General features: G+C 41.2%; 1 protein-coding gene across 3 annotated transcripts in view; it reads left to right on the top strand.

Moving 5' to 3' along the window:
• Positions 1 to 21,883, top strand: part of LOC108166978 (trace amine-associated receptor 3-like) — a 123,213-nt gene that overhangs the window by 1,531 nt on the left and 99,799 nt on the right. The window contains exon 2 of one of the 3 annotated variants that reach the window (XR_014084618.1): positions 1,559 to 1,688. The exons of 1 other annotated variant lie outside the window; for it this stretch is intronic. The gene's annotated coding sequence lies outside the window, so the exon portion shown is untranslated. One more of the 3 variants, XR_014084619.1, reaches the window with a different exon arrangement.

Raw genomic sequence — 21,883 nt, 5'->3', positions numbered from 1 at the left:
ACCCGTCAAAATCACTCCAAAGACACCTAGAACTACACCTGGCATTCGCAGACCCATCGAACATGTGGGAACAGCGAGCAAACTGCAGGATGGAAACCTAACCAAGACGAAGCAGTGGCCCATCCTCGGGGATTCAATGTGACCAGATTTTCACAATTTGACATTGGGATTCTCCAGGTGGACAGCTTCCCAGGAGACACGCTGAACGGCAGTTGTGGAATGACAATTGGAGAAGTTGAGCCTGTCGTTCGACGGAATAAACCATCAGGGTACCAAACACGATACTCCGTCCTCCTTCATCTTAACGGACACATTCGGACTCACAGGGAACACCTTCCAGTTCTGACTGAGGTTTTCCGGATGGAGAAGGACGGAGTTCATTGAACCAGTACCACAGCATCTACGGTACTGGTCAGCTAACGTAAATGTTCCCACTAGCCAGAGAGCACTGGAGTGGGGTCTGACTGTGATCGGACTTTCGGGACATTTAAAAGCTTCTCCTACTCAATTCAATCTTTTGAACACAGATTTGACTTTTATACCCACGAAAGGTTGTAACAAAAACATTAAAATACAAAGCAGGTATTGTTGAATGCACGAGCTTTAGTTTTAACTTTTATAACTCAGCTTTATTGACTGTTGCAAAACATACGCACACTAACGGACTCTTGTATGCATTAATCTTCTGCTGCAAACACAGTAACAGCAACAAAGTAACATAAAGTAACAGAGTTATATACAGGTGTGTGTGTGTGTGTATATATATATATATATCATTCCTTCAGTAGTACCACAGAAGGAAGGAATTAAGTCTTGTTTCTGTAGAAAACACAGGCTGAGAGAAAATCTTGGCCGACAACTTTGACAACTAGAAAACAGCTGATATTTAACAAAATAAATAAATGATTCAAGGGTTAAAATCTGGTCTAAATTACAAGAAAGTGAATAGAAAATAGTTTTTTAAATCATTTCAATTTTACCCATTTTTTGTGCAAGTTGGGTTAAGGTTAATTTCCAATTGTCTGTACAATGTGTATTTTGTTTGAAATAAAAGCTGATCAAAGCTTCAACTATCCTCTGTGTTATAAAAAGTAGACAAGGAAAAATCCTGGCTTAAATTTGTTTACCAAAACTTTTATTTGACTAGGAGAGAAAGAAGTTGCGTTAAGTGAGTGAGTCAAACATTTGCTGCTGACGTTACCTGAAGGGGAGGGATGATTAAAAAACCCTTAAATTAGCAGAACAACAGCGCTGGCAGATCAGAGGAGCTGTGGACGTGCGAAGATGGAGAACAAGGACAGAGGCGAACTCTGCTTTCCACAACATCTCAACACCTCCTGCAGAAAGCCGAGACCCGCCTGGTCTGAGGGCGTCGTCCTGAACTTTGTTCATCTCTCTGCTGACTGTGATGCTCAACTTGCTCATCATCATCTCTGTCTCCCATTTCAGGCAAAAACATGTTTTTAGAGAGTAAACAGTTCAATTTCAGTAGACTGCAAATGAAACCTTTGACAATTTGGTCCGATGTTTGTTTTTTTTTTTGTCTCTGTTCATCCAGGCAGCTCCACACTCCCACTAACTTCTTCATCCTCTCTCTGGCTGTGTCTGACTTCCTGGTCGGCCTCCGGCTGATGCCTGTGGAAATCTTCAGGAACACAACCTGCTGGTTCCTGGGCCTCCTATCAGAGGGTTTTTTGAAAAAAAAAAAAAAAACCTCTGTTAATTACTGATTAAAGTAAAAAAAATTTTTGCTTCCTTCTCTTTCTTGAAAACCCAATAAACTAACTTGAAAATCAAGGTATATGGCAAACCTCTACATTAAGGTTCCTCACACCCTCCACCTGCTGCTGCTAAATCCCCTGTAAGGGAATTAGCTATTGACTCTTCTAGTAGTCGCTAAATGTCCTGGCCTAATTTTGCATAGTTTGTCATTTGTGCCAGCATAGGTGGGACCCATGTGAGGAAAAGGAGGGCAGACCATATGGGTCCCATATGTGTTTGTCCGCGGGTTCCACGGTGGTCCCACGTGGGTCCTATATGGTGGTGGCCCACATGGGTTTGTCCATTTAGGGCCCATGTAGGCTGTGGCCTACATGGGCCACAGACAAACCCATATGGGACCCATATATCAGCCCTCCTTTCCCTCACATGGGGCCCACCTAGAAAGGAACATCAAAGTTAGCAAGACAAAAAGTGATTAAAAATACTATAAACCTAAACATGTTCAGAACTGCAAATAAAGTAATGTAATAATATTAACAGTTTGCCCTAACCTACACTAAATCAGTTTTGTGTAATCTATTTAACCAAAAGACAACGGGGTGCATCGTTATCTGCTTTTCCATTACAAATGTGCAGAAATGTCTATATCCTGCTAATGTTGAAAAAAAAACACAATTTAGGAATTGTAGTGTTAAAGTTAAAATCACGTGATTAAGCTTGTTGACGGGATAAGTCATTAAAAAAACATGGCGGCGACAGATGTAAACAGTTACATGAAATACACTCATCATGGCCGCCATCAGAGAAGACATTGGAGCAACAAGCCTCTTATACATAGGAGCGGTTACGTATGAATTATTTTGGGGGGAAATTATAACTGCTAATTTTAGAGAATAGCCATGGATTCAACAAGTTTCAATGACACACAACTTCTTATGAACTGTGCAATGCTGAGAGAGCTCTGGTTCAGCCAGAGCTCTCTACTGACCGTCACTCTCAACCTGCTGATTATCATCTCAATCTCTCACTTCAGGCAAAAAGCAGCTTTCAGAATCACCTCTTGTAGTCCACAGATACCTAAATTTAACATTTTAACCACTCATCTCTTGGATTTGTTAGTTATTGATATTTTCGTCTTTTTTATTTGTGCAAAGTGGAATGAAATTAAAATTAATCTCCATTTGTGTGTACATAAATGTCAAGCAATACAAAAGCAGAAATGACATCTCATTTTGATTGCCCATCACTGAATTATAAAGCTAAATGTGAGTTTTGTTTTATAAATGCAAGTTAAGTCTGAAGTCTTTTTTTTTTTAGCCTGATGTCAAATCTTAAGTTTCTAATGACTGAAATAAACTTTTCATCAAATTAAAAACATCTAGGTCCCATTGACTCTGCATTGCTGCAAGTTAGTTTCCCTGAACTGTAGTTTTGTCCTCAGGCCTTAACTTATAATATGAATATTTATTGTTGAATCTCCTGTTATATTTTAATGATGCCACATTTCAATTGTCCAACAGCTTAAGTTTGATTTATTTTATTTACCACCTTAGAAACTGACATTTATGCTCTAACAATAGTAGAGATTAAACTCTGTTAATGTTGAATCTCTGAATCAGTGCTTTCTTTGTCTTTGTAATGCCTCTGTTAACAAATAATTTCATATTGTCCACTCCACAAATTGTAAATGATGAATAATTAGGTCAGAGTAAAGAAACACATTAGATAATATTACACAAATATTACGTGACAGCTACAAACTTTAATTTTACAAACAGTTCAGAACCAGCAGCTTGAGTTGTGGTTTGTCAGGTTCAAACACTAGACATTTCTTACACACTGCAAAAAACAGAGACAAAGAGTCAGTAAATAGTTTTCACTCGCGAGGAGAGTGCTCAGAGAATGCTTCAGTTACAATCTCCGACCAACACTCTGAAGTTTCTCTGCTCACCTCGCTCTTTTATTGAATCAGAAAACGCCCTAGTTACAAGCAGCTTCAACAGCTAAACAGACTCTGTTGAAGCTTGACACAGCAAACTCTTATCCATATAAGATAACTTGAAACAGCACATTCTCCTCGAGGTCGTTGGGGTGTGTTCTTGTTCTCTGCCGCTTATCTTCTGCAACAAGAAGTGAACGAACAACAGACAGAACAAACTTCTAAAAGAACCTCTAAAAGTGGCATAACATTATAAGCTTCATATAAGTAAGATTAATCAAATAATAATTCTAACATTTCCCTCCTGTTTATGCCATTTTTAGCCAGAGCTAGTCCTTACTCAATAACTTCTTTCGATTTTCTATTGGTAATTCATTAAGTGGTTCAAAACAGGTACACTCAGAGGGAAAAGGACACATTTCGCACTTTACATCAATAACATTGTATTTACAAGTTCAACATAGGAACATTTGAGTCAGGATACAAGTCTGGAAGGTTGAGAGACATTTCATCTTCTTCATCACTGGACTCAGCATCTGTTACATCTTTATTGTCGTCAGGAGGAAGGAGAGAATACATTTGTTCCTGCATCGGAGTGATGGCAGTGGTGATGAGCTTTTGTATTAAAGCTCTAATACAGGGAATACAACAACATCCACACAAGGTCAGTATTGCTGCAAACACAGCTATGGGAATTAAGACAGAGACTATTAGTTGTTGATATCGGCCAAATACATTACCCAAACCGTCCCACATTTCTGTATCAGCTCCAGAGTGGTCTTTCATCTTGCTGTTCAGGGCCCTCAAACCATCCAAGGCCTTGGTGAGGCTGCCATCCGCAGCGGTATTGTTGGGAATGAAGGTGCAGCACTGCTCCCCAAAAAGGGCGCAGACCCCACCCCTTTCTGCCAACAACATATCCACAGCAATGCGATTTTGGAAAGCCATCAGGGAGGTAGCTGACAGTTGCTCGTGGACGGCTGAGAAACCTTGCTCTGTTTTGTTACCTAACCTCTGGACATTGTAGTGGATGTAGTTTATTCTATCAACATTTTTATTTATAGTACACCACCAGCAGATAGATGATTCAAAACCTGCATATATCTGATTTACCAACTTATATTCATCAGGTACACCACGTGGGACCCCAATACTATCTATGTATGTGGGATCATCGTCATCTTTCAGTGAGCGTTTCTGACGTTGGTGCCACACTGATGGAAGCACATTACCTAGTGAGTCAAGTAATTGTGGTACTGTCATAGGATATATTGAAACAGGTAACAGCAGAGTTACTACAGTGCACAAACCAGTAGTATTTGACGGCAGTTTGTCAAACAACCTGTTATCTCCACACCACCACCAGATGTCACTGCGGGATAATGGGTGGAAGTGCCGAGTTACATTTACTATAGTTGAACAATTTCCTGCTGTGAGAGTTCCTAATTTAGGTCCGTTACCAGAACGTTGGATGCAAGTGAAGTTATTTCGGGCCACATTTCTAGAGAAGACAGGTCTGTTTTTTCCAAGAGGGGAAAGTGGATATACTTCATCCCATACACTGCAATTTCCTGTAGGATTTGTTGCATTCATAAGTGGAATCAAACATTCATTTGGGAGCGTAGCTGGAACCACTCTCAAAAGTGGTCGTGGACCCATACATACCACACAATCCCCTTGTGGAACTTTTGCAGCCTGTTCTATCATTAGAAGCCAGTTGTTGCTTCGGCTGGTAACTCCTGTGGTTATTCTAATTAGCTCATCTACATCATCACCCTCTGCATTAAATACAGTTATTTCAGAACTTGCGAGTTTGGTTGAGTGTGGGCCCGCAACCACTATGCCTGGGGCGGTGTTACTTGACTCTGTAAAGTTCTGGCACAGGGAAAACATTTTATAGGGGTCGTTTCCGCTTTTCTCAATCCATAAGGAAAAGTAGAAACAAGGAACATCATTTTCGAAAGGAATTGGATTGTTTGTGGTGTTTATGATTATTTTCAGCTCTTTATTGATTTTCCCCAGATGCATAACTTTAGCCCAGTACTGTGCTCGGTGTCTTTTCGTTGGATTTGGCTTCCAGCTGTCCCCCGTATAGGCAAAAACGTTGTTCCAGCTTACACTATAGTCTCGTGATGCCATATACCAATCATAACCTGCCCAGGCAGAGCCTGGGTAACCCCCTATCTCGATCTTATTTAGGTCTAGGGAAACCACAGTTGCCAATCTAGATGCATTAACACACAGGTATATTTCATCTACAACCACTTCACCTGACCCGCTGCATGGTTTGTCTATGTTCCTAACCTTAGAACCTTCTATAGATTTTACATATTCATCAAACTCTATATCAGCCGCGATGGAGTCGTCCCTCTTTTTCCTCGGCGTAACGTGTTCCTCTTTTATTTTTATTTCATACCAGAACAACAGGAGAGCTGCAATAATAATGACCGTAGCTCCTACACCAAAGATCACCTTATTTCTTTTAGTCATCATGTTTTATGTTTTGATTCCCTTCCTACGAACCCCTCGGCAGAGTTGTGGACTATCTTCACCGGTTTGAGACAACTGTATACTAGAAATACAGTTCCCTTTGTACCACGGGCTTCCTCTGGGGGTCTAACTGAAGGTAGGCAAAACTTTGTTTATAAAAGGTAAAAAAGGCTGATGATCAAAAAACTTAGCAATACTGTAGCAGTGAAGGTTATTACCAAGAGAGTTATTTTAGTCATCTTTTTGTATTACCAGTTTACAATGTGCTAAGTGGATCCATGTGTTTCTTTCTGCTATCTTAGCTGCAGTTCCTGTGGTCAACAGAACCTGATAGGGACCTTCCCACTTTGGAGAGTGCCAATGCTTCTTCTTTATGCTTTTAGTGAGAATCCAGTCTCCAGGTTTTACTAACGGAACGTCCTGTGAAGACACAGAAGGATCAGATTCGTCAGTCTTAGTTTCTTTCTTGTGTCTTTCCAACATTTTTCTCATATAGTCTGCTAGGTTAGGTTCATCTTCTGTTTCCCATTCATTTTTAAATAATGGAAGTCTGTATGGTCTCCCAAATAATGTTTCATAAGGTGTTAGTCCTGATGTACTAGTGATGTTTATATACATTTTAACTAGGTCCAAACACCGTGTCCAGGGTCTTCCTGTTTCTTCCATACACTTCTTTAATCTATTTTTATAGTACCATTCATTCTTTCTACCAGTCCTGCACTTTGTGGGTGGTAGCTGCAGTGGTTTTTTAAGTTTATGTGGAAGGCAGTTCCTATGTTTTTTACCACTTGGTTCACAAAGTGTGTACCATTATCACTATAGATTTTTTCTGGTATTCCATACCTGGGTATTATGTCTTTACATAGGGCTTTTGCCACTGTTAAGGCGTCTGGTGTTTTAGTTGGGAACAGTTCTATCCATTTTGAAAATGAATCTATGATCACTAGACAGTACTTTTTCCCTTCACTTTGATTTAGTTCTATAAAGTCCATGTGTATACTCTGGAAAGGATAGTTAGGTGTTGGAAAACTCCCTCGCTTTGGACGTAGATTACCTTGAGCGTTGTGTTTAGCGCATATGAGGCAAGCTCTACAAAAATTTTTTGAATATAGATTAAAACCATAGGTTGTATAATGCTGATTTACTAGTCCTACCATCCCTCCTGTTGAGACATGTGTCTTCCCATGGCTCAATATTGCTGCCCATTTATATAGATTTTTTGGTAGGATTGGTTTTCCTTCTGGTCAGATGTATAAGTCATTTTTACAGTTGCTCCACTTTTATCCAGGTTTTTGTTCTAGTTTGCTTGCTTGTTTTGCATGTCTTTCAATATTTCATTATCGATCTGCTCTTCTGTGGACCACAGTATTTCTTTTTCTCCCATTGCTGCTTGCTTAGCTGTTTTATCTGCAAATGCATTTCCCAGTGAAACAGAATCAGTATTAGAGGTGTGTGCTGCACATTTGCATATTGCTAATGTTTTGGGAGTTTTACTGCTTTTAAAAGTTCTTTTAGCAGGTCTGCATGTGTAGCAGGTTTTCCTGTAGAGGTAATCATTCCCCTATTTTGCCAATATTGTGCGAAGGTATGAGTTGTAGCAAACGCATACTGGCTGTCTGTATAAATTGTCACATCTTTTCCTTTCATTAGTTTGCAGGCTTCTGTTAATGCTATTAATTCAGCAGCCTGAGCCGAGAAATGTTGTGGTAACGCCGCAGCTTTTAGCACTTTGCTCGATGTTACCACAGCATATCCCGTTCTAGTTTTCCCAAATTGGTCTTTCTTAGAAGAACCATCCACATATACTGTGATTCCTTTTGTTAATGGGGTGTCTGTCAGATCCTCCCTACATTTTGCTGTAGTTGTTGCCAAGGCTTCACAATCATGTGGTTCTCCATCATCTAAGGTTGGCATAAGTGTTGCAGGGTTGAGAATTGTACACCGCTCTATTGTTAAATGTGGTTGAGACAACAGGATGGACATGCAAGACAAATGCCTTGCTGGTGACAGAAATGTCATGTTTGTTTGTAATAATAATGCAGATACTGCATGTGGCACTTTAAGTATTAGCTCATGAAAAAGGACCACTTCTGCACTTGCGGTCACTGCCATTGAGGCTGCAACTACAGCTCTGATGCATGGAGGCTGAGCACAGGTTACTGCGTCCATTTAGCAGAATAAAAAGCTATGGGTTTCATCTTATCTCCGTGTGTTTGGGACCAACCCGAGGTCATAAATTTATCTCTGCTATCGACCATTTGGACAAACGGCTTCTTGTAATCTGGAAGAGCTAGTGTTCCACTTCCCACTAATTCTTGTTTTATTTTACAGAATGCTTCTTCACTTTCTGTGGTCCAACTCAGTTTATCTGTCATTTTCATTTCTGTAGTATAGATTAGTGCACTCAGAGGCGCAACTATCTCAGCATAATTTGGCACCCAACTTCTACAATAGTTTGTCAGCCCTAAGAATGACATCATTTGTTTTTTGTCTGTGGCTTTGGAGCCTGTAGTATTGCTGCTTTTCTATCCTGTATTACTGTACGGCCCCCAGATGCTAGTTGGTGGCCTATGTACTTTTCTGCTGGTTGTACTAATTGTAGTTTATTTTTGTTGACCTTATGTCCTTGTAGTAATAGATGTTTCAATAGTGCCAGAGAGTCTATCAAACAATCTTCTTTGGTTTTAGATGCTAGTAGAATGTCATCTACATACAACAGGATTTGGCTCCCCTTTGGAGGTTCAAAGGTGGAGAGGCTGGCTGACATTGCTTGTGAATAAATGGTTGGACTTTCACAATACCCTTGGGGTAGTCTTGTGTATGTGTATCTTTTCCTTCAAAAGTGAACGCAAACCAAAACTGACTGTCTTTATGTACAGGTATAGAAAAGAACGCATTACTAATATCTACCACTGTGAAATATTTGCTTCTGGGTTCAATGAGTTTAGCAAGGTGTGGGGATCTGGTACACATGGGGCCCTTTGTATTACAGCTTCATTTACAGCCTGTAGATCTTGTACCATCCTCCATCCCACTGAGGGAAGTGCCTTTTTCACAGGAAATATTGGAGTATTACATGGGGAATCTGGAGATTCGATTAAGACTCCAGCTTTCAGCAGGTCTTGTATTACTGGTCTAATACCCTCTTGTGCATCTGGTTTTAATGGGTATTGTCTCATTCTTGGCCTATATTCTGTTTTTGGTCTTATTATGACAGGGTTAGCACTTTTTATTAGTCCCACATCAGATGATCCTTTGGACCATAGTTGTTCAGGTATATTTTGCAGAAGAGTTTCTTCTTCTTCTGTTAACATCAAATGTCAGTCTTGTTCTGGATCTATGTGTGTTCCAGCTTGAACTGTCGTAGTCCAGAACAAGGCTTTCTTTGTTAAATCTGTGGACTGACTATACCAGGTGTTTACTCCCGTTTCCCTCCAGTCTCTTGCTTTTTCCCCCTTTTCAACCATTTTTCCTATTCCTGTCCAACTGTCATGTTTGCCTTTGCACACTGAAATGTGAGGACCCCAGACCATCTTAAATTTTTTCTGTAGACCCTCAGGTAGGGTCACTGCTGCTCCAGCGTTTGCTGAGCTGTCTGAATACATGTAGGTGATAGTGACTTTTGCAGGTGTTAGTTTCTTCAAACTAGCTTCATAAATAGGGTCAGGATCAGGAGAGTTTTTGTACCACATGGTTATATGTAGATCATCAGCTGTCATACAATCTTCTTTTCTCCTCACAGACTGTTGTCCCTCCTCTAACAGGTGGCTCCCTACTGAGGTTGGGGGTTTGTTAGGGACCTCCAAGGTGTAATAGAAATGAAGCTGTCCTTTCCCCTGTAACACCATCAGGTCTTCCCTATTTTCATGTCTCCTCATGACTTTTATTCCCTCCATGGTGGGAATTAGGGCTAAACCTAGGGCAACTAGACCATCCCTTCCCAGTAGGTTTACTGGACAATCTGGCAACACCAGCACTTTCATCTGACAACTCTCACCATTTGGGTCTACTAACCACAGTGGCTGTGACTCAGGTATGTGCTTTAACGCACCCTGTGCTGATCTAACCAACACCTTATTTGGTCCTACATGCATTCCTGGAACTGCTTCCTTTAAAGTAGTTCTACATGCTCCAGAGTCACACAAAAACTTCACCTTTTTTCCTTTTATTATCAAAGTCACCTCTGGTCTGTATCTCTCTTCGAAAAACAAGTCCTCTAAATTCAAAATTTCCTCTTCCCCTGTTTCAAAATCTTTTTCTTCTTCAACATCATCTAGTCATGCTGATTGTTGGTGTTGAGGTCTCCTACAGTCCCTTGCTAGATGGCCCTCTTTTCCACAATTCCAACAAGCTCGAGTTTCTGGGTGCGGATCAAATCCTCGCCCCCTACCCCGTCCTCTACCACGTCCTCTGCTTCTACCTCTGTCTCTTCCTCCCTGGTAGAAAACCTCTGTCTCCTCCCCTTGGAAAAAGGTAGAAACCGGTGTGGATTTCTGTTTTCCTTTGGTCACTTTTTCTGCATGTAAGGCATGGTTAATGTAGTCTCCGAGTGTACTACTACCCATCCCTATGAAGTGTTTCAAAATCCATCCATTTATTTCTGGTCTAGATCCTGCATGTAATGCATTTTTAACTGCTGTCTATAAACACCCTGCTCATCATTGTCCTCCTGCAGTCCACTATGGGTTTTAAACACCTTTTCCATTCTCACTCTAAAATCATCAAATGATTCCTCAGGCTTCTGTTTGCATCTACCGATTTCTGTATAGTTAGCCTGTCTACGGTACCTAGCTCTGATCCTGGTGAGCAAATTTCCCACTTTAGTATTCAGGCTTTCACTCCCCTGTTCCTCTGTTACTGGAGGGTCGTGTTGTCTATTTAAAGGATCATAATTTCCCTTTACATGATGCCAGTCGGGCCCTATAACCTGCATCCAGACCTGTTGTGTTTCGGCACCGTTTAGATAGTAGGTTTTTCTAAGATTCTCCATGTCCTCCAGACATTGTTCTAAGTCTTCTCTAGGATGTGGAATGCCATCTACTGCTCTCCTTATATCATCCTTTGTCCATGTTCTATAGACTCTTATAGTTGGTGCAACATTTCCTTCACCTGCTCTCGGGTTTGGCATTTCAATCATAGGAAACAAATCCCCATCTGTTGCCTGAAAATTGGGCATCTGGGGCTGGCTAGGTGATAATAATCCTCCTAGTTTATGGGACCAATCCCCCACTGTTCCCCGTGACCTGGTTGCTATAGGTGTCATATTTGGATCATATGGAGGTGGGGTTCTATCAGATAGATTACTGCCTTGTGGTGTCGGTAGGGGTGGAGCAGTTGCTCCTTGTAGTTCCGGGCGCTGCTGCTCTACCGCAGCTTCCTGCAGCACTTGCCTCGCTTCTCTCAGTAATGCTGCATACACTGTACTGTCATTGTCATCCTCTTTTCTATGAAACATGACTGTACTCTTACTATTTCCCCCCCTCCTTTCTTACACTCTGTCTCCTCTGCCTTATTTTTCTGCTCCTCTGTTTCCCGTCCTCTCTTATCTTTGGCCTTCCTTTCTCCCTCTTCTCTTCTCTCAGCTATTTGGAGCCAGACTTTTGTTTGTTCATAACCCTCTTTTGCCATTTGTTTTTCTTTTCCATTACATTTTGTTCTAATTTTTGCTGTAGTTCTTTTATGCTAGTAGTACTTAAACTGCCATTAAAATCGTACTGTTTTACCCAGTAACAAAGCGGGTTTACTGCATCCTCATTTATTTTTTCAACTCTTTTCCAGTCTTTACTGGACAGGTCTTCTAAGACCTTTTGTTTATATTGCTTCCCCCGGTACCCATTTTGAACTAAATTTAGTCCAGTGTGGTCTCAACACCTGCTGTGTTCTAAACACTGGAAAATTTCAACAGGATGGTGATAAATAGATTGTGGTAAAACTCACTTCAACTCAGAGAGCGGAGTTTTCTTGTCTACAAACATCCACAAAATCTCACCATTTGTTCCCCGTTGTTTTGGTATAAAACTGTTTATCTAGTGATATTCAGTTTTCATTCACTCACACACACTTTCACACTTTTAAGTAGGACACTCCTGCCCTTTGCGGATTTTAACTACCTAGTAGAGGACTCCCGTTGTCCTTTTTGCAGGGGACGCCGCCGTCCCACACAGAATTTAACTTATAGTTAGAGGAGTCTGGCCTCCCGCGGACTTTAACTGCTTTTATTTTACCTGATAGTGCCTAGGATTCTCAGGGTTTAATTTCTTACCAGAGGACGCCGCCGTCCTACACAGATTTTAACTTATAGTTAGAGGAGTCTGGCCTCCCGCGGACTTTAACTGGTTTATTACAATTTTTTTACCGTTCCCCATACATACTGGTTTTAAACTGAAACTACTCACTGTGTCTCCAGTCTCTGAGGAAAACCGTCAACCGTCGGACTCCAGCTCGTGAGGAAAAAGACCAGTCCCGGAAAGGGTCTCAAATGCTGTGCACAGGCTTCCTGGTTTTTTACTCACCCGCTGGAATCGTCTGGTATATCGGTATCCGGCTCGAAGGACCAATTAAATGTCAGGTTCAAACACTAGACATTTCTTACACACTGCAAAAAACAGAGACAAAGAGTCAGTAAATAGTTTTCACTCGCGAGGAGAGTGCTCAGAGAATGCTTCAGTTACAATCTCCGACCAACACTCTGAAGTTTCTCTGCTCACCTCGCTCTTTTATTGAATCAGAAAACGCCCTAGTTACAAGCAGCTTCAACAGCTAAACAGACTCTGTTGAAGCTTGACACAGCAAACTCTTATCCATATAAGATAACTTGAAACAGCACATTCTCCTCGAGGTCGTTGGGGTGTGTTCTTGTTCTCTGCCGCTTATCTTCTGCAACAAGAAGTGAACGAACAACAGACAGAACAAACTTCTAAAAGAACCTCTAAAAGTGGCATAACATTATAAGCTTCATATAAGTAAGATTAATCAAATAATAATTCTAACATGGTTATAAAACTAAACTGTTGAGCTTTCCTAATGAGCAAACAACATGAACTTTCATTGCCATAGATCCATGTCTATCAATGGAAGTTAACTTTAAAAACATATCAAAATTATGCTTTGGCCATTAACGACTCCATAACACAGACACACACACACACACACACGAGCGCGCACGCACGCACGCACGCACGCCCGCCCGCACGCACGCCCGCCCGCCCGCACGCACGCACGCACGCACGCACGCACAAATCCAGGGAAGTTAACAATGCTTCTTTGTAAACACGTTTTGTAGCCAACTTGTTCCTAATGGCTTCTCGCTGAGCCTCATTAGACGGGTTTGTTCACACCTCTATGCATTGATCTCCAAGGCGCCACTGCAATCAAAGGTGTTAACATGTTTGAGGATACACAACATGACGCATCCGGCACACATGATGCAATCTCTTCACTAAGTTCTGTTATGACTTTAAGTTTGTAGGCTTCTGGCCTCTCATCAGTTAAATATGAACAATTTATTTTATGCCAGAAAGTCATCATTTGACATTTATTTTCTGAAAAAGTCGTGATATTTTAGTGTCCCAGCCTCTTGTTTTAGGCCACTGGTACAACTGTAGCTGTTAAACCAGTAAAAAACAAAAACTCAAACATTTGTCCACGCATCTTGCATAAAAGAGGCTGCACAGTGGTGGAGTTGGTTAGAATGTTACCTCGCAGTAAGAAGATCCTGGGTTTGATTCCCAGCCTGGAGTCTTTCACTGAATTCTCCTTAGTGTGTTTGTCTGTGTTGTCCTGCAATCGACTGGCGACCTGTCCAGGGTTATGAGGGGCCGTTTAGGACAAAATCTATGTTTTGTCTCTCACACACTACAAGAAACTCACGCACACTCAAAAAAACATCACGCACACTCCAAAAAAACATCAGGCACACTCTAAAAAACATCACGCACACTCTAAAAAACATCACGCACACTAAAAAACATCACGCACACTCTAAAAAAACATCACGCACACTCTAAAAAACATCACGCACACTCTAAAAAACATCACGCACACTCTAAAAAACATCACGCACACTCTAAAAAACATCACGCACACTCTAAAAAAACATCACGCACACTCTAAAAAACATCACGCACACTCTAAAAAACATCACGCACACTAAAAAACATCACGCACACTCTAAAAAAACATCACGCACACTCTAAAAAACATCACGCACACTCTAAAAAACATCACGCACACTCTAAAAAACATCACGCACACTCTAAAAAAACATCACGCACACTCTAAAAAACATCACGCACACTCTAAAAAACATCACGCACACTAAAAAACATCACGCACACTCTAAAAAAACATCACGCACACTCTAAAAAACATCACGCACACTCAAAAAATACTCAAATTGCGTATACATACTACTAAAATGTCTCACGCACACACATTTTATCTTTCTCGCACACATACACTGTACTGGCGGTCTCAGATTTCCTTGTGGGTCTCCTGTTGATGCCCGGAGAAATCTTTCGAAGCACAGCCTGCTGGTTTCTTGGGGATGTCGTATGCTCTCTCTATTGCTAGCTGGTCTGTCAAATTGTCTCTGGTTCCATTGGAAGCATCGTTCTCATATTGTTTGACCACTATGTAGCCATTTGTCACCCTCTGCATTACGCCACCAGGATCACTTTGGGAAGAGTCAAGTGTTGCATCGGTCTGTGTTGGCTGGGTGCAGGTTTTTACAGTATATTTTACATAAGAGATGAGCTGGTTCAACCGGGCAGGAGAAAAATCCTGCTTTGGAGAATGCACGTGATAAGCTACGTGACCGGGACCGTCGACCTCGTTCTGAATTTCATATTTCCGGTTTCGATTATCGTGTTCTTGTGTGTTCGTGGCGGCCGTGTCTCAGGCCCGCACCATGCGCTCCCACGTCACGGCCGTCACGCTTCACTGCTCAGTGAAAGCAGCCAGGACTCTGGGCATTCTCATTGTGGTGTATCTAATGTGTAACTGTCTGTAATACAGTTACTCCGTTGTTGAGGTTAATGTGACCAGCACTGCGTATGCCTCGTTTTTGATCTTTGTCTTTTATTTTAACTCCTGTCTGAACCCTTTGATCTACGCCCTGTTCTACCCCTGGTTCAGAAAAGCCATCAGGCTCATCGTCACTCTGCAGATACTGCAGCCTGACGCCAACATACTGTAGCCACACTTCTCTGGAAACACACCTGATGTTCACAAAAGACATCCAGTAATTAACGCTATGATAAAAAAATATGTACGTCGGTAATCTGCAGTGAGTCAATAAATAAAGTTTAATGATGACATCACTTTAATTCAGTTTTGTATACATATATATGCATATATATGAGCATGTTTGTGTTTAATAAGTTATAATGTAGACTAAAGACTAAAAGTACGTTTTGAAAATAACTTTTAAGCAAAATGTTATACTTTTCACTAAGCTCACATTTCTATATAAATAGGTTTTTATTGGTCTGATGTAATATTCAAATTTTAAATGTCATGTTGTCAATAGCTGTAAGTGGAAAATCATCATAATTAACAGAAATAAAAGATTTTTCAAACATCCATCTGTTTGTAGGTGATCTATGAGTGTCGCTTAGTGATGAAGTTCCTAAAATCAATGGAATTTGTGATATTATTCTAATTTATTAAATAGGAATGCATGTATGTACGGCCTGCCTCCAGACACTTTGACAAGGTGCAAAGTTGACTTTTATGATGAAAAAAATCTTCCGTTGCAATAGAAACAATCAGAAAAGTATAGTTCTGCTGTGACTCATCCCTGGTTTCCAAAATATGACAATCTTCTGCCTACTGGGACACAAATGCCCACCAGGTCTAACTATAATTTTAGTAGTTTTGAAATGAGGCAGCAGGACAATGTTTTAGTAGTTATTTTCCAAGAGATTATTTTACACCAAGGTTTCCTGCTGACAAATGAATCTTTATTTTTCTTAACCGCTCCAATCAAAGCCATCTTTCAAACTATGGGAACATTTGAAAAGTTGCCTTTTTCAACTGAGGAACTCAAAGTTTCTACTGTTTGCTGATAAACTGTCTATTATCGTCTTATCACACATTTATTTTTAGTAAATCTGAATCAAATGCAACAAAGGTGTGAAATAATAAAAATTAGAGCTGTCCATCTATTACTAAATGTAGTCCAGTTAATCGCTCCTTGGCGCTGTGATTAATCACAATGATCACTATCCTTAACTTTGTAAGCTTGAAATGTAAATATGCACCTTTTCAAAAAATGCTGAAGAAAATGTTTCATTGTCTCAAACCAAAATGTCTGAAAATTCTCAGTTTTCCAGGTTTTCATATTCAGGAAGACTCTTCTTGTCGGATTACTAAGACCACGACTGGTGTTGAATAAATTCTATGAAAAAATAAAAGCATCAAAAAGTCATTTGGTGTTAGGGGGTTAGGGTTAACTTTATGTAACGAGCAATGCATTGTGGGAGGAGGAGCACGACATGAAAACATAAATATGCTGTGAAACGGCGTTCTGCTCAGACTGCCGGGTGAAGCTGAAGCCTTGCAGCGATGGAGGCTGCCGATCCAAACACACACGCACACACACACACACACACACACACACGCACACGCGCGCGCACACACACACACACACACACACACACACACACACACACACACACACACACACACACACACACACGCACACACACACTCGCAGAAGGAGGAAGAGAAGGAGCGCAGCGCAGTGGCGCTTTACCACCAGAACATTAGCGCAACATGCACCAGCCAGCGATTTGTTACTTTCCGCTGCCAGAGTCCACAGGACGCAAGCCACACAGTGGGAGAGCAAAGACGACACATCCTGAATGAACGCCGCAGCTCCTTATATGCCACGCCCACCTTAACAACCGGAACTTCTCACCTGACAACCACCTGTGTGGAATTAGGTGTATTTCTATACCACTACAGTTTGTTACCAACTCTATCGCAGGATTTTTTGATCTTATTCTGAACTTTATTGCTCCGGTCACAGTCATCGTAGTGCTGTACACGAGAGTGTTCGTGGTGGCCGTGTCTCAGGCCCGAGCCGTGCGCTCTCGCGTCACGGCCGTCACGCTGCAGCTTTCGGTGAACGTCGTGACGAAGAAATCAGCTGAAAGCCGCCAGGACTCTCGGCGTGCTCATCGTTGTTTACCTTTTCTGCTTCTGTCCCTATTACTGTTACACTCTCATAGAAAGGAATATCACCAACAGTTCATTTGCAACTTTTTTGATCTTTTTGTTTTACTTTAACTCCTGCCTGAACCCTTTGCTTTATGCCCCGTTTTATCCCTGGTTTAGAAAAGCAATCAGACACATTGTCACTTTGCAGATTCTGCAGCAGGGCTCAAGTGAGACCAACATACTGTAGAGACTCGTGTGACAGGAAAATGAAAAGAAAGAAAAACACCTGATGAGCTGTACTATACGGGGCAAATCAGAAAGATTTCCTCTGACATGCCATAGGAACTGTGTACATATGTCATTTCAAAAGTTAAAATTAAGTTAAACAATTGACTTTCATCTTGGGAGACATGAAAGTGAATCAGAAAGAAACTTTGCTAGAGACGACCTTTCATAGATTTATTTAATTTAAAAACTGAAGTTAATAGGAAGATTTGGTGACACTTTATTTTGAAGGGGTGTACATGACACTGTCATAAATATGACATAACACCCGTCATGAACATGAAGTCTTTATGAATGTCTATGACTGTTGTCATGAAGTGTCATTTGGAAATAATGACACTTTTAATGTTAAGTTGTTTTAAAAGCTGCATTAAAAGCCTATTAAAAGTGCAGACTTTGCATTATTTGGTAAATAATGACACTAATGCAAAGATGGCACAATTAGCTTATTCTTTTTAACAAGCTAAACTAACAAGCTTAGTTAAATTGCATGGGTTAGGTAATCTTCATTTAGCTAACATCAACTGCGTTCAACAGCATTACTCTACTCACTCGGCTTGTTTGGAGAAACCTGCCAAAAGTTAATTGCTTGTTGCTGCCATAATTCTAACATGCACAGGTATGCTGATCTGTGCAGCAACACGTCTCTGTTGCTTCCAGCCAGGTGTTAAACCTGTACAGGCGTCTTGATAAAGGTGGCTATGAAAAACATGTTATAACTTGTTTACAATGAATGAAACAGAAATGTGCTTTAATACCAAAAAAGTCAACCTTCAAATAATTATGTTCAGTTCTGCACTCAATACTTGGTCAGGAATCCTTTTGCAGCCTTCAATGCGGCGTGGCATGGAGGCAATCAGCCTGTGGCTCTGCTGAGGTGTTATGGAGGCCCAGGATGCTTCGATACTAGCGGCCTTAAGCTCATCCAGAGTTTTGGGTCTTGCGTCTCTCAACTTTCTCTTCACAATATCCCACAGATTCTCTATGGGTTTCAGGTCAGGAGAGTTGGCAGGCCAATTGGGCACAGTAATACCATGGTCAGTAATACCAGTGGTTTTGGCACTGTGAGCAGGTGCCAGGTCGTGCTGAAAAATTAAATCTTCATCTCCATAAAGCTTTTCAGCAGATGGAAGCATGAAATGCTCCAAAACCTCCTGATAGCTGCTGCATTGACCCTGGCCTTGATAAAACACAGTGGACCAACACCAGCAGCTGACATGGCTCCCCAGACCATCACTGACTGTGGCTACTTGACACTGGACTTCTGGCCTTTTGCATTTCCTTCTCCCCAGTCTTCCTCCAGACTCTGGCACCTTGATTTCCGAATGATATGCAGAATTTGCTTTCATCCGAAAAAAGTACTTTGGACCACTGAGCAACAGTCCAGTGCTGCTTCTCTGTAGGCCAGGTCAGGCGCTTCTGCCGCTGTTTCTGGTTCAAAGTGGCTTGACCTTTGACCTGGGGAATACAGCACCTGTAGCCCATTTCCTGCACATGCCTGTGCAACGGTGGCTCTGGATGTTTCTACTCCTGACTCAGTCCACTGCTTCCGCAGGTCCCCCAAGGTCTGGAATCGGCTCTTCTCCACCATCTTCCTCAGGGTCCGGTCACCTCTTCTCGTTGTGCAGCGTTTTCTGTCACACTTTTTCCTTCCCACTGAGGTGCCTTGATACAACACTCTGGGAACAGCCTATTTGTTCAGAAATGTCTTTCTGTGTCTTACCCTCTTGCTTGAGGGCGTCAATAATGGCCTTCTAGACAGCAGTCAGGTCAGCAGTCTGACCCATGATTGCGGTTTTGAGTAATGAACCAGGCTGGGAGTTTTTAAAAGCCTCAGGAATCTTTTGCAGGTGTTTAGAGTTACTTTGTTGATTCAGATGATCAGGTTAATTGCTCGTTCAGAGAACCTTTTCATGATATGCTAATTTTTTGAGACAGGGATTTTGGGTTTTCATGAGCTGTATGCCAAAATCATCAGAATTAAAACAATAAAAGACCTGGAATATTTCAGTTGGTGTGCAATGAATCTAAAATATATGACAGTTTAATTTTTATCATTACATTATGGAAAATAATGAACTTTATCACAATATGCTATTTTTTTGAGAAGGATATGTATTTCAGTATGAATGTCATAATTTTGTTCACTGAAAGCAAATTAGTGGAGGCGATTGTGGCAGTGTGGGTCGTCTTGCGATCGGACGGTTGTAGGTTCGATTCCAGCTTCCTCCTGCTTCATGTCGATGTGTCCTTGGTCAAGGCACCTAACCCCAAATTGCCTGCAGTTATGGAAATTTCATTATCAAGAAATGAGAAGTTGTTTCAATAGTAAGAGAAAGATTAATCTTTGTCTTTAAGTTTCTTTATTCGAAGGCAAAATTGTTCGAAGACCCTTCTCTCTGAGCGCAGTCAGGAGAAGAGCCCTGAACGACACACATCACATCGTTATATAGTCACAGCAAGACAAAGACCCTCCCAAAGTCGGATCTTATCTCTATTACCAGATGGCCCCAGAGACATCCTGACCCCCAACTCATGAACTATTTCTCACCTCTTGGAGGAGATGATTTTATGGCAGGAAAGAGAACCGATGAGGATTTCAGGAGGAACTTCTAATTCTTCTTTGTCAGTTCATGGGGTCTGGTCAAAAAGGGTACAAACTACATTCCACACATCAGTCCTTTAAGACAATTGTCAGATCCAGCATTTTACCCAAGATGTCTTCAGGTCTCTTCTGCTATCACAGCTGTGGAAACATCTAAACATTATCTGGAATCTCATTTAATGGACAAACACATCTTGCAGAAATACAAAAACACAGCAGATATAATCAGTAAATAAATGGTAAAAAGTATCATCAGTTCCTTCAAGAATGAAATAAGACTGAAAACGAAATATTCTATTACACTGTCGATCTGCGTATTGGTGTATAAATGTGTGAGCGTTTGTGAGTGCAAATGGGTGAATGTGACTCTAGTGTAAATCAAGTTGGTTCCTGTTTTTAACCCAGTAGCTGTGTGAGTAACTGCATTCTTCATTGCGTGTACACCCGACCTTTCATGTCTCCAAGGTCAAACCTTTTGATGTCGTCCAGGTTTTGCCCTCCATCCAGACCCCTTTAATCCCCCGACTCATTGATGGAGCTCCTGCCTTTACTGTGAGGCGTTTGCTATGTTCAAGACGTTGGGGCCGTGGCATCCATTATCTTGTGGACTGGAAGGGCTATGGTCCTGAGGAGAGGTCCTGGATAACTTCTCGCCTGGTCCTGGATAAGGGCCTCATTCGCAACTTCCATCGTCAACATCTGGACCAGCCCAGAGGGGCGTCAAGAGCCGCCCCTGTTGCTGAACCCTGCCTGTCTCTGACCCTGCCTCCAGTTTTCTGATTATTAGATTTTCATGGCCTGATGCTCTCCTGTGGATGACCCAGGATCATACTTTCAGTTAAATTGATGCCTTTAGTACATTATGGTATTTTCTTTTTCTCAGAAATAACTTGAGCTACTCTTGATGGGTTTTGTAAACAACTTCAAGTACAAATTAGACAAACTATAATTACAGCAGTAGAAGTAAATGTAACCAATTACTCTCCACTCTCAATGGCAAAACCAAAATATATATTTCTTCCACTTATCCATACAGGGAGCCTATAGTACAGTAAAATATTAATGTTTTTATTTATTTTGGTTCACACAATGAGCCACTGAGGATTTTCATCATAGGTCAGAATTTAAATTAGAATTAAATGAAACTGCATCTGGTACAAAAGTACATGGGTAACATAAAGGTATCTGTATTTGTGACTTCAGTCATTTCATTCATTTCATTATGTGTAAAAGTGGATGGATATAGAGTATATGTGGGGGGAGGGTTGTTGGTTGATAGATGCCAGTGGCATCACCTTTCTGGTGAGTCATCTGAAAGGAGGCAAACATAAAGCAAACCACACCAATGTGTCTGGAGGCCCACAGTTGGCTCACCACATCTTGAGTGATAGTCCACCAGCTAAAGGAGGATGGAAGAACCAACATGGGTGATGAAGTGTAACATGCCTGGTTTAAACTGTTCAATGTGAACAGTTTAACACGTTTAGCGTTTAATTGGCTAAACGTGTTAAAACGTAAAGTATAACTTTTCTTTTTTGGAAAGAACCATTAAAGGATATTTGTTGTTAATTGGCGCTATATAATTGCAATGATTTGAGCTTGAAGAACTTGGTTCATGAGAACTGAGTTTTAGAAAACTGAAATATTTTCCACACACAGCTGGCAGTAGCAAAACATAG

This window comes from Poecilia reticulata, chromosome 2 (assembly GCF_904066995.2).
Source record: "Poecilia reticulata chromosome 2, P_reticulata-male-v2, whole genome shotgun sequence".
NCBI lineage: Eukaryota > Metazoa > Chordata > Actinopteri > Cyprinodontiformes > Poeciliidae > Poecilia > Poecilia reticulata.
The sequence above is the reverse complement of the archived record's forward strand: the minus strand, read 5'-3'. Positions and strand labels throughout refer to the sequence as shown.